Source organism: Arachis hypogaea, chromosome 4, assembly GCF_003086295.3.
Source record: "Arachis hypogaea cultivar Tifrunner chromosome 4, arahy.Tifrunner.gnm2.J5K5, whole genome shotgun sequence".
Taxonomy (NCBI): Eukaryota; Viridiplantae; Streptophyta; class Magnoliopsida; order Fabales; family Fabaceae; genus Arachis; species Arachis hypogaea.
In genome coordinates, this window is record NC_092039.1 from 83,075,147 (window position 1) to 83,086,638 (window position 11,492).

Here is an 11,492-nt window from a genome sequence, read left to right on the forward strand (position 1 = left end):
ACTTCTAATCCGAATTGCTCACTCAACCAATCCTTGTGGGATTCGACCTCACTCTATTGTGAGTTTTTACTTGACGATAACCGGTGCACTTGCCGGAAGGATTTTTGCCGATCGTGCAATTTCCTAAAATCGTAGCATCAAGTTTATGGCGCCGTTGCCGGGGATTGGTTTTCGATTGACAATTCTCAAATTGGAAGTTAACTAGATTGAGCATTTTTCTTGTTTTGTTAATTCAGTTCAAGTTACTTGTTGAATTTTAATTTTTGCACTCTGTTACTTGCTTTCTTTCTTTATGCCTTTAAATTCAAGCAACTAACTCACTGACTCACTAACTATTTGAATTAATTCCTCAACTGCTCTAACCATACTCTTCCATTAACCAAGAGTATTTCACTTGTTTGTTGCCTGTGCTGTGTTCTTGTATGACAGGTAGGAGAGGAGAGACATCAACTCCTCCATATACCGAACCAGAGAGGACCCTTCATAAACTTAGAAGGGAAGCAAGAGGGAAGAGAGTACTGAGAGAAGAAGAATCTGAAGGAGAATCTGAGGACAATTTTGAGGAAGCTCTAGATCTCAACATGGATAGAGAAGTTCACAACCATGAGAGAGCTGATGGAAACAATGCCATTCCCGAGAGGAGGGTTCTTGGTTCATACATAAACCCAACCTCTGGGAATTGTGGTAGCAGCATTCAAAAAACCACCCATTCAGGCCAACAATTTTGAACTCAAACCACAGCTAATATCACTGGTGGAGGATCATTTTTCATTTGGTGGGAGTGCTAATGAAGATCCAAACCAACATCTCACAAAATTCCTGAGAATTTGCGACACTGTGAAGTCCAATAGAGTCCAGGAAGATGCCTATAAACTGCTCTTGTTCCCATTTTCACTTAGGGACAAGGCAGCTAAGTGGCTGGAATCATTCCCAAGGGGGAGCCTAACAACCTGGGATGAGGTGGAAAGCAAGTTTCTGGCACGTTTCTACCCCCCACAAAAGGTCAATAGGCTTCGATCTGAGGTTCAGACTTTTAGACAACAAGATGGTGAAACTCTCTACGAGGCATGGGAGAGGTTCAAGGATTTGACAAGGAAATGCCCACCAGACATGTTCCATGACTGGGTGCAATTGCATATTTTCTATGATGGACTTTCTTATGAATCAAGGAAGGCTGTAGACCATTCATCAGGAGGTTCATTGAACAGGAAAAAGACTGTGGAAGAAGCCATTGAAGTGATTGAGACAGTGGCTGAGAATGAGTACTACTATGCTTCAGAGAGACACAACACTAAGGGAGTCAAGGAGCTGAACCATGTTGATACAATTCTAGCCCAAAACAAGGTGTTTGCCAAGCAACTAGCAAAGCTCACCAGGAAATTAGAAACAAATCAAGTGGCTGCAATACACACACAAGATCAAGAGGAAATAAGCACTGAAGGAGGTGATTGGGAAGAGGCCAACTATGTGGGAAATCAACAAAGGCAACCATATGATCCACATTCCAACACTTACAACCCAGGCTGGAAAAACCACCCAAACTTTGGGTGGGGAAACCAGCAAACCCAACCATAAAACCACAAACCTTACAACCCCAACCAACATAACAATTCCACATACCAAAACTCCAACCAAAGATCATACCAAGCCACACAAAACACTTACTCCCAACCACCATATCATGGCCAAAATAATCAACCTGCCCAACCTAATCCGAACCAACAATTTCAAGATCAATTAAACAGGATAGAAGGAATGCTTGCAACCATGGGTCAAGACATAACCGAATTGAAAGCCTTTAAGGAAGAAGTAAATTCTAACTTGCAAAACCAAGGAGCTGCCATCCAGAAGCTAGAAAATCAAATTGGGTATTTGTCTAAGCAAACCCCTGGGCCAAGCGTTTCTCATGCTGCCAAGGCTATTGCAAGGGAAGAATGTAAGGCCATAACCCTCAGAAGTGGAAAGGAGCTAAAGGAGATCTCAAAGGAAACCACAGAGGATGAAGCAAAGGAAAATGTGAGAGACAAGGAACAGGGACAATCTTTTACACCGTCTGCAACAAAAGAAAAAGAAAAAGAGGTCCTGAAGCCTTATACACCCAAAGCACCATATCCTCAACGTTTGATGAAAAGTGAAAAGGATGGCCAATTCTCCAGATTCTTGGAGATTTTCAAGAAGCTTCAAATCAACATTCCGTTTGTTGAGGCAATAGAGCAAATGCCACTCTATGCAAAATTCTTAAAGGAATTAATGACCAAGAAGAGAAGCTGGAGAAATGATGAAACTGTGTTGTTGACTGAAGAATGCAGTACCATCATTCAACACAAATTGCCTCAGAAATTGAAGGATCCAGGCAGTTTCCAAATCCCCTGCATCATAAGAGAAGTCATGGTGGAGAAGGCCTTGTGTGACTTAGGGGCCAGTATCAATTTGATGTCTCTAACAATGATGAGAAGAATGAAGATTGAGGAAGCCAAACCAACAAGAATGGCCCTCCAATTGGCAGATCGAACTTTTAAATTCCCTCATGGGATAGTTGAGGATTTGTTGGTGAAAGTGGGAGATTTTATATTTCCTGCCGATTTTGTGGTGTTAGATATGGAGGAAGAAGCCAAAGCTTCGATAATCCTGGGAAGACCCTTCCTGGCTACTGCTGGAGCCATCATAGATGTCCAAAAGGGTGAACTCACTCTTAGACTACATGATGAGCAATTGGTGTTTAACGTATTCAAGGCAATGAGCTATCCATCAGAATCACTAAAGGAATGCATGAGGGTGGATGTAGTGGACATTGCAGTACAAGAAACCTTTGAGGAAACAACAAAGGAAGTGGCAGAGGAGGAGTTCACCAAGGATATTGAAGTTAGTGACATCAAGGCTGCTGAAACAACCATGCCAAGCATGCCAGAGAGAGTGAAAGAAGAGAAGGAAGCACCAAAACCTGAGCTCAAAGCATTGCCCCCTAATCTCAAGTATGCATACTTGGGTAGTGATGAGAGCCATCCGGTTATCATTAGCTCTGCCCTGAGCCAAGAACAGGAAGAAGAATTGATCAAGGTGCTACAAACTCATCAAGATGCCATTGGATGGACCCTAGCTGATTTGAAGGGGATAAGTTCATCCATATGCATGCATAAAATCTTGTTAGAAGAGGATGCTAGACCCTCCATTCAAGCTCAGAGAAGATTGAATCCCGTCATGAAAGAAGTGGTACAAAAGGAGGTCATGAAGTTATGGCAGGCAGGGGTAATCTACCCCATTTCTGATAGCCCATGGGTTAGTCCCATCCATGTAGTTCCCAAGAAAGGTGGCATAACTGTGGTGCCAAATGAGAGGAACGAACTCATACCCACAAGAACTGTCACTGGGTGGAGGATGTGCATAGACTACAGGAAGCTCAATGAAGCCACCAGAAAAGATCATTTTTCACTCCCATTCATGGATCAGATGCTTGAAAGGCTTGCAGAACATGCTTACTATTGCTTTCTGGATGGATACTCAGGCTATAATCAGATAGTAGTTGATCCAAGAGATCAAGAGAAAACATCATTTTTTTGTCCATATGGAGTTTTTGCTTATAGACGCATGCCCTTTGGATTGTGCAATGCACCTGCCACTTTCCAAAGATGCATGCTGTCCATCTTTTCGGACATGATTGAAAAATTTATTGAGGTTTTCATGGATGATTTTTCTGTGTTTGGAGATTCTTTTCCTAGCTGCCTACACCACCTTGCCTTGGTGCTTAAGAGATGCCAAGAGACCAACCTAGTATTAAACTGGGAAAAGTGTCATTTCATGGTCACAGAAGGAATAGTCCTTGGCCACAAAATCTCTAATAGAGGCATTGAGGTGGACAGAGCTAAGGTGGAACTCATTGAAAAACTACCTCCACCAAGTAATGTCAAGGCAGTTAGGAGTTTTTTGGGACACGCTGGCTTTTACAGAAGGTTTATTAGAGACTTTTCTAAAATAGCCAAACCTTTGAGTAACTTGCTTGTCTCTGATACACCCTTTGTATTTGATAAAAATTGCATGCTAGCCTATGAACTTTTGAAGCAAAAACTTTCCTCTGCACCTATCATTGCCCCACCTGATTGGAACTTACCTTTTGAACTGATGTGTGATGCATCAGACCTTGCTATTGGGGCAGTGTTAGGACAAAGGAAAGACAATTTTGTACATGTGATTTATTATGCCAGTAAAGTCTTGAATGATAACCAAAGGAATTACACAACCACTGAAAAAGAACTCTTGGCAATAGTATTTGCATTTGACAAATTTAGATCCTATCTCATTGGATCTAAAGTCATTGTCTTCACTGATCATTCAGCTTTAAAATACTTACTTGCTAAACAAGAATCCAAACCAAGACTTATTAGATGGGTTCTTTTGTTGTAGGAATTTGACATTGAAATCAAAGACAAGAAGGGTGTAGAGAACAAGGTGGCAGACCATTTATCAAGGATACCATGTGAAGAAGGAAGCACACAAAGCACACATATAAATGAGTGCTTTCCTGATGAACAACTCATGGTGATTCACAAAGCACCCTGGTTTGCAGACATAGCAAACTTCAAGGCCACTGGGAGTTTGTCGTTGGAATTTAACAAGCATCAAAGGAAGAAATTGGTAAATGATGCCAAATACTTCATCTGGGACGAACCATACTTGTTCAAAAAGTGTTCGGATGGCATACTCAGAAGATGCATATCAGAGGAAGAAGGAAGAAGGAAGGGAAGTCTTATGGGACTGCCATGGCTCCACTTATGGAGGACATTTTGCAGGAGAAAGAACAGCAGCTAAGGTGTTGCAGTGTGGTTTTTATTGGCCCACTATCTTCAAAGATGCAAAGGAACTAGTGAAGCACTGCCATGAATGCCAGAAAGCAGGGAACCTGCCAAGAAGAAATGAAATGCCACAACAATTCATTCTGGAACTTGAATTGTTTGATGTATGGGGGATAGATTTCATGGGACCCTTTCCCACCTCATACTCAAATAATTACATTCTTGTGGCAGTAGACTATGTCTCCAAATGGGTTGAAGCAATAGCAACTCCAACCAATGATAATAAGGTAGTCATGAACTTCCTCAGAAAACACATTTTTTGCCGTTTTGGGGTTCCAAGAGCAATCATCAGTGATGGAGGAAGCCACTTCTGCAACAAACCATTAGAGGCATTGCTTCTAAAATATGGAGTCAAACACAAGGTAGCCACACCATACCATCCACAGACAAGTGGGCAAGCCGAGATATCTAATAGGGAACTCAAAAGAATCCTGGAAAAGACTGTGGGAACTTCAAGGAAGGACTGGTCGATTAAGCTAGATGATGCTCTTTGGGCATATAGGACAGCTTTCAAAACACCAATTGGAATGTCTCCTTACCAACTAGTATATGGAAAAGCTTGCCATTTGCCACTGGAGTTGGAGCACAAGGCATTCTGGGCCTTGAAACTCTTGAACTTGGACAGCAAAGCTGCTGGAGAAAGAAGGATGTTGCAAATTCAAGAGTTGGAAGAATTCAGAGCTGAAGCTTATGAGAATGCCAAAATTTACAAAGAAAGAGCAAAGAAGAAGCATGACAGCAACATAGCCCCAAGGAAATTTGAAGAGGGACAAAAAGTATTGCTCTACAATTCTAGGCTGAAGCTATTTCCAGGGAAGCTAAAATCAAGGTGGTCTGGACCATTCCTTGTCACCAAGGTCTCCCAATATGGACAAGTAGAAATCATGGAAGAAAAGTCACAACGAACCTTCACTGTGAATGGTCAAAGACTCAAACATTACTTGGGAGATGTGGAGGAGAAGGACAAGGTTAAATATCACCTCAACTGAGGAAGCTGACCGTCAAGCTAATGACGTTAAAGAAGCGCTTGTTGGGAGGCAACCCAACCTGAGGTAATACTCCTTTGCTGTTTCTTTTATTTGTTTCAATAAAAAGGTGAAGTAGTTTCTGTGCATTGCAAAGAATTAAGTTTGGTGTTTCACACCAAACAATGAATTCGTGAATCAATAATTCAAAGGGGAATGTGTGACTCTAAGTTTGGTGTTCCACCATACAGATCAACTGAACACAACAACCTTTGAATTATATGAAAGGAACAACCATTCTAAGCAATCACAGAAATGCTTAAAATCCTTAGCATCAACTTCATTCCAAGGAGAATTCAAGGATTCAAAGAGCAGAGGAGTAAGTAGGAGACTAAGTTTGGTGTTCACACACCAACTTAAGACTCAAACACTTGCCCATACATAGTTGAGCTAACCACTCAAGTGCTTGAGAAGCAAGCAACTTCATCACTCTTTGCAGGAAAGGAAACAAGGATCTTAGAAAGAACATGAAGCAACAACTAGGAGAAGAAGGAGAAATCAAATTGTTTCCTGGCAACAAAGAGAAAACAAGAAATTTCACAAGGTGGTGTTGTTCCTTGACCATTCTTTAAAAAGGCAAACAAAAGCATGCTTGTTCTGGTTTAAACTGTAATTGTTGAATCTTTCTGGAATGTGAAGTTTTTAGTATGAGTGTTGGTTTACTGCTTTGAATAAAGTGAATGCTTAGATGTTTGGATATAACTTCACCTTCTTAAACAAATGCTTGCCATGCTTGTTCTGTTTTCAAAAATAAAAGAAAAGTTTGAACAAAAGTAACTTGGCTCAATTAGTGACAAATCAAGTAGAATTAAGTGGTGGTATGCATGCTTGATTGTTTAGTCAGCTCACTGGAAATTGAGTGTAGAATTATCATTTTTGTGTAGAAGTTTGAATACTGTCTATGGATCTTGATGAATAAATGTCTTTGGCCATGAAAAAGAAAGAAAAAGAAGAAGAAAAAGCCACTGAAAAAGGGCAACCAAAAAGCAAAAAAATTGAGAAAATAAGCTAGGCACCAATGGTTTGAACTTCTGAGACAAATGCCTGTGGTGTTTATGTATTAAGGATATGCTTGGATGAATAGGTTCTGAGGAGTGTTTCAACACTTGGTAACTTGGGTTAACTAACCCGGGATTATCAACCAAAAGTCCATTATCAAGAGCAACCTAAATACAAAACATTTAGTCACACAAAGAGGTGCTGGGCACCAATGTCTCAAGAAGAAATGTGAACTAAAATGCCTGTAGTGGATATGTGTAGTGCACTGATAAGAAAAAGAAAATGCCAAAGGCTTGTGCAACACATGACACTGAGCAAACAAGGAGCAAAGGAGCTCTAAGAAAAAGAAAAAAACAAAGAAGGGAAAAGTGCCAAGGACATAAGAATAACAAGAGGCCATAGCAGTGTTTGATGGATGCAATGAAAAAGTGATAATCTTACCTGATAAGAATGAAAAAGTGATGCTGCAACTTTCTGCATAAAACCCTTCTGATGAACTTCAAATGCTTGCTAATATAGCCAATGTAATTGCTTTCTGTTTCATACTTTCTTCTCAAATAACTCAGGACTTGCTTAGGGACAAGCAAGTATTAAGTTTGGTGTTGTGATGCCAAGGCATCTTAGGCTAGTTTCACTAGCATTTTTCTGTTAGTTTTAGTTGTTTTATGCATTTTCTTGAGCTTAAAGTAACCAAGAATGGTTAAATGAACAACAAAGCAATGAACCATCCAAACAGTATGATTTTGATGCAAATTCCATGAGTTTTTAGTTATATTACTTGAATGCTATGAATGGAAGATTTCTCATGAATTTTTGCAAGACTTTGATGCAGTTGTTTGGATGATTTCAGGGAAGAAGAGGCTAGGCAAGGAAGCAACAAAATCAATAAAGGAAGCTTGAATATCACATGTGGAGTTTAAGTTCCAGTTTAAGCTTAAACTGGAACTTAAACTGCCAAGCCATATAATGCTGGGAAGTGGCGTTTAAGCTCCAGTTTAAGCTTAAACTGGAGCTTAAACGCCAAAATCATGAAAGCTGAGAAAAGCTGAAAGTGGCGTTTAACCTCCAGTTTAACCTTAAACTGGAAGTTAAACGCCAGAAATGAGAAATGCACCAGGGAGCATTCCCACGTTTAAGCTCCAGTTTAACCTTAAACTGGAGCTTAAACGTGTTCGACCAAAATTTTCCTCCAGGGTTGCTTTCTTCATTTCCACGTTTAAGCTTCAGTTTAACCTTAAACTGAAGCTTAAACGTGTTCGACCAAAATTACCCTCCAGGGTTGCTTTCTTCATTTCCACGTTTAAGCTTCAGTTTAACCTTAAACTGAAGCTTAAACGTGTTCGACCAAATTACCCTCCAGGGTTGCTTTCTTCATTTCCACGTTTAAGCTTCAGTTTAACCTTAAACTGAAGCTTAAACGTGTTCGACTACTTTACCCTCCAGGGTTGCCTTCTTCCATTTCCACGTTTAAGCTTCAGTTTAACCTTAAACTGAAGCTTAAACTGCAACTTAAACGCCACTATTTGAAAAGGTTTCTGGGCCAAAGATATTGTAGTTTAAGTTAGCATTTGAGCACAAACATTAACTTAAACGTACTCTGGTATGAAACCCAATTGAATATCATGGTTTATGGGATTGGGCCTGAAGAATTGATGAGTCTGGAATTTCAATTTGTTGAGTCATGTGTCATTACTTGATTATCACTAAGTTGGCTCAATGAATGTTACAGAATTGGATCAGCAGCCTCATCAGGATTATGGATCATAAACCCAAAGCAAAAGGAAATCAGGGAAGGGCCTCAAAGCCCAAGAAACACAACAGAAGCTCAATTTAGAAAGTGTATAAATAGGATAGAATTTAAGTTAGAAAGGGGAATTTTGGGATCATTTTTCTAGTTTTCATACTTTTTGTAATTGAATTCAGAGCTATGACTCACTAAACCCCTTTCATTGGGTTAGGGAGCTCTATTGTAATTCAATGAATCAATAATAGTTTTTATCTTCTTCTTCAATCTTTTCTCTTGAATTTTGTTAGAAAGCTTCTCGATCTAATTCCATTGGTTAGTTGTCTTGGGAAAGAAACTATCCATAATTGGAATCCTTCGGAACCTTGGGAAAGGAATGGAGGATTCATGCTAGAGAAGCTTTCTCACAGTGAATTGGATTGGGGTTTGGATGGATATTGTGACATGTAATCCTACCAAATTGTGGTTCATGAAACTGTGTGGTATAATCAGTGATCGAGCATCATCTCTTCTTATGAACATTTAAACCAAGGGATTGGGAATTTGTTTGTTTTTAGAGAGAATTGGTGAGCCAAGGGATTGGGATCCAATCATATAAGATTGCCAAGCAAAATTCAATGAATGCATTGGTTGAGGAAGGGATAAAAATGTTTTGATTCGGAGATCTCAATATCTCCTGAACCCCAATGAATTCCCCATTTCTGATCTACCACTTTCTCTTTACATTCTGCAATTAAATTCATGCAATCACCCCGATCCCTTTTTAATTTCAGCAATTTAGCTTCTCCCTCTTTAATTCATGCAATTTAACATTCCGCAATTCTCATCTAAATCTTGATTCCGCTCAACTAGAACACACTTCTAATCCGAATTGCTCACTCAACCAATCCTTGTGGGATTCGACCTCACTCTATTGTGAGTTTTTACTTGACGATAACCGGTGCACTTGCCGGAAGGAATTTTTGCCGATCGTGCAATTTCCTAAAATCGTAGCATCATTCACTCAACAAGAAGAAGACTATCGAAGAAGCCATAGATGTTATTGAGACTGTTGCTAAGAACGAGTATTTTTATGCTTTAGAAAGAACTCAAAAGAGAGGAGTAATGGAGCTCAATTCAATGGATGCCTTGTTAGCCCAAAAGAAGGCAATTGTAGCACAATTAGTAGCCTTGACCAAGAAGATGGAGAATAATCAAGTCTCAGCCATTCAAGCCTAAGCCCCTCAACAAGAAGAAGATGCACCAGAAGCTCAAGGTGAGTAGGAGCAAGCAAACTATGTGAACAATTCTAGACCACCATATGATCCAAACTTCAAGACCTACAACCCAGGTTGGAAGAATCACCCAAATTTTGGGTGGGAGAACCAACAAAGCCACAATCAAGACCATAACAAACCTTACCCATCCAACCAATACAACACTCACAACCCCAACCATCAATCAAGCAACAACAGACCCTACCACAACTCACAAAACACATCATACCATTCCACCCAGTAAATACACAACAACCACTATTATGACACATCAACCTCAACCATGCAACCATGTGAAATTAAGAGCAACTTTGAGAGAGTAGAGGCTGCAATAGCACAACTGTCATCACAGCTAGTATGAGCTATTGTCACTCTTTTAGAGAGACAAACACAGGCCGAAAGAAAGATAGACGCCAATCAAGAAGAATAGAGATCAAATCTGAAGAATCAAGGCGTAGCAATCTCTAAGTTGAAACCACAAGTAGGGATTTTATCCAAGCAAATCCCAATGTCCACACATACATTTTTCAGTGATACCATGGCCAACCCAAGACGGGAATGCAAGGCCATCACACTTAGAAGCGGAAAAGTCATAGAAGAGGCAACCACAAACCAGGGCAACCATAAAGAAGAAGCTGCAGAAAAGCATGGAAACAAGAATGAAGAGACCCCTGCCCCATTCTTACCAAAGTCAGTCTTGAAGCCTTATGTGCCAAAGGCACCATATCCACAAAGGCTGAGAAAGGATGGGAAGGATGGCCAATTCTCTAGATTCTTAGAGATCTTCAAAAAGCTCCAAATCAACATACCATTTGCTGAAGCATTAGAGCAAATGCCACTTTATGACAAAATTTTTAAAGGAGCTCATGACAAGAAAAAGGAACTGGGGAGAAAAAGAGATCATAGTGCTAACTGAGGAGTGTAGTGCCATCATACAAAAGAAACTCCCTCAGAAAATAAAACACCCAGGAAGTTTCCAAATCCCCTGCATCATAGGGGATATCAATATTGAGAAAGCCTTGTGTGACCTGGGTGCAAGCATCAATCTCATGTCCCTAACCATGATAAGGAGGATAAAGATTAAGGAAGCTAAGCCAATAAGAATGGCACTCCAATTGGCTGACAGAATATTCAAGTTTTCACATGGGGTAGTGGAAAACTTGTTGGTGAAAGTAGGAGAATTCATTTTTCTAGCTGATTTTGTTGTGCTAGATATGGAAGAAGAGTATAACACATCAATCATCCTAAGAAGGTCATTCCTAGCTACTGCTGGAGCCATCATTGATGTGCAAAAAAGGGAACTAGTCTTGAGGTTGCATGAAGAGAAGATGGTCTTCAACGTCTTTAAGGCAATGAGTTACCCCAAGGAATCCATAGGAGAATGCATGATGGTAGACACCATAGAACAGATAGTTCAAGGGGTTTTTGAAGAAAAACAATGTGAAAGAACTATGGAGCTAAAGCAACAAGCATCAAGTGAAGAACTACCACAAGGAACCATGGAGAATTCAATAATGCTGAACCACAACGACAATGAAGAAGTAGAGGCACCAAAACTAGAGCTGAAGACCTTACCACCAAGCTTAAAATACGCATATTTGGGTGACAACAACACTTACCC

The 11,492-nt window shown here is 40.1% G+C and overlaps 1 non-coding gene across 1 annotated transcript; it reads right to left on the reverse strand.

Annotated features, from left to right (window-relative positions):
• Positions 1–1,008: 1,008 nt before the first annotated feature.
• LOC112799379 (small nucleolar RNA R71) lies at positions 1,009–1,112 on the reverse strand. Its single transcript, XR_003200959.1, has one exon. It is a non-coding gene; the product is annotated as a small nucleolar RNA R71 (small nucleolar RNA).
• Between the last annotated feature and the right edge of the window lie 10,380 nt (positions 1,113–11,492).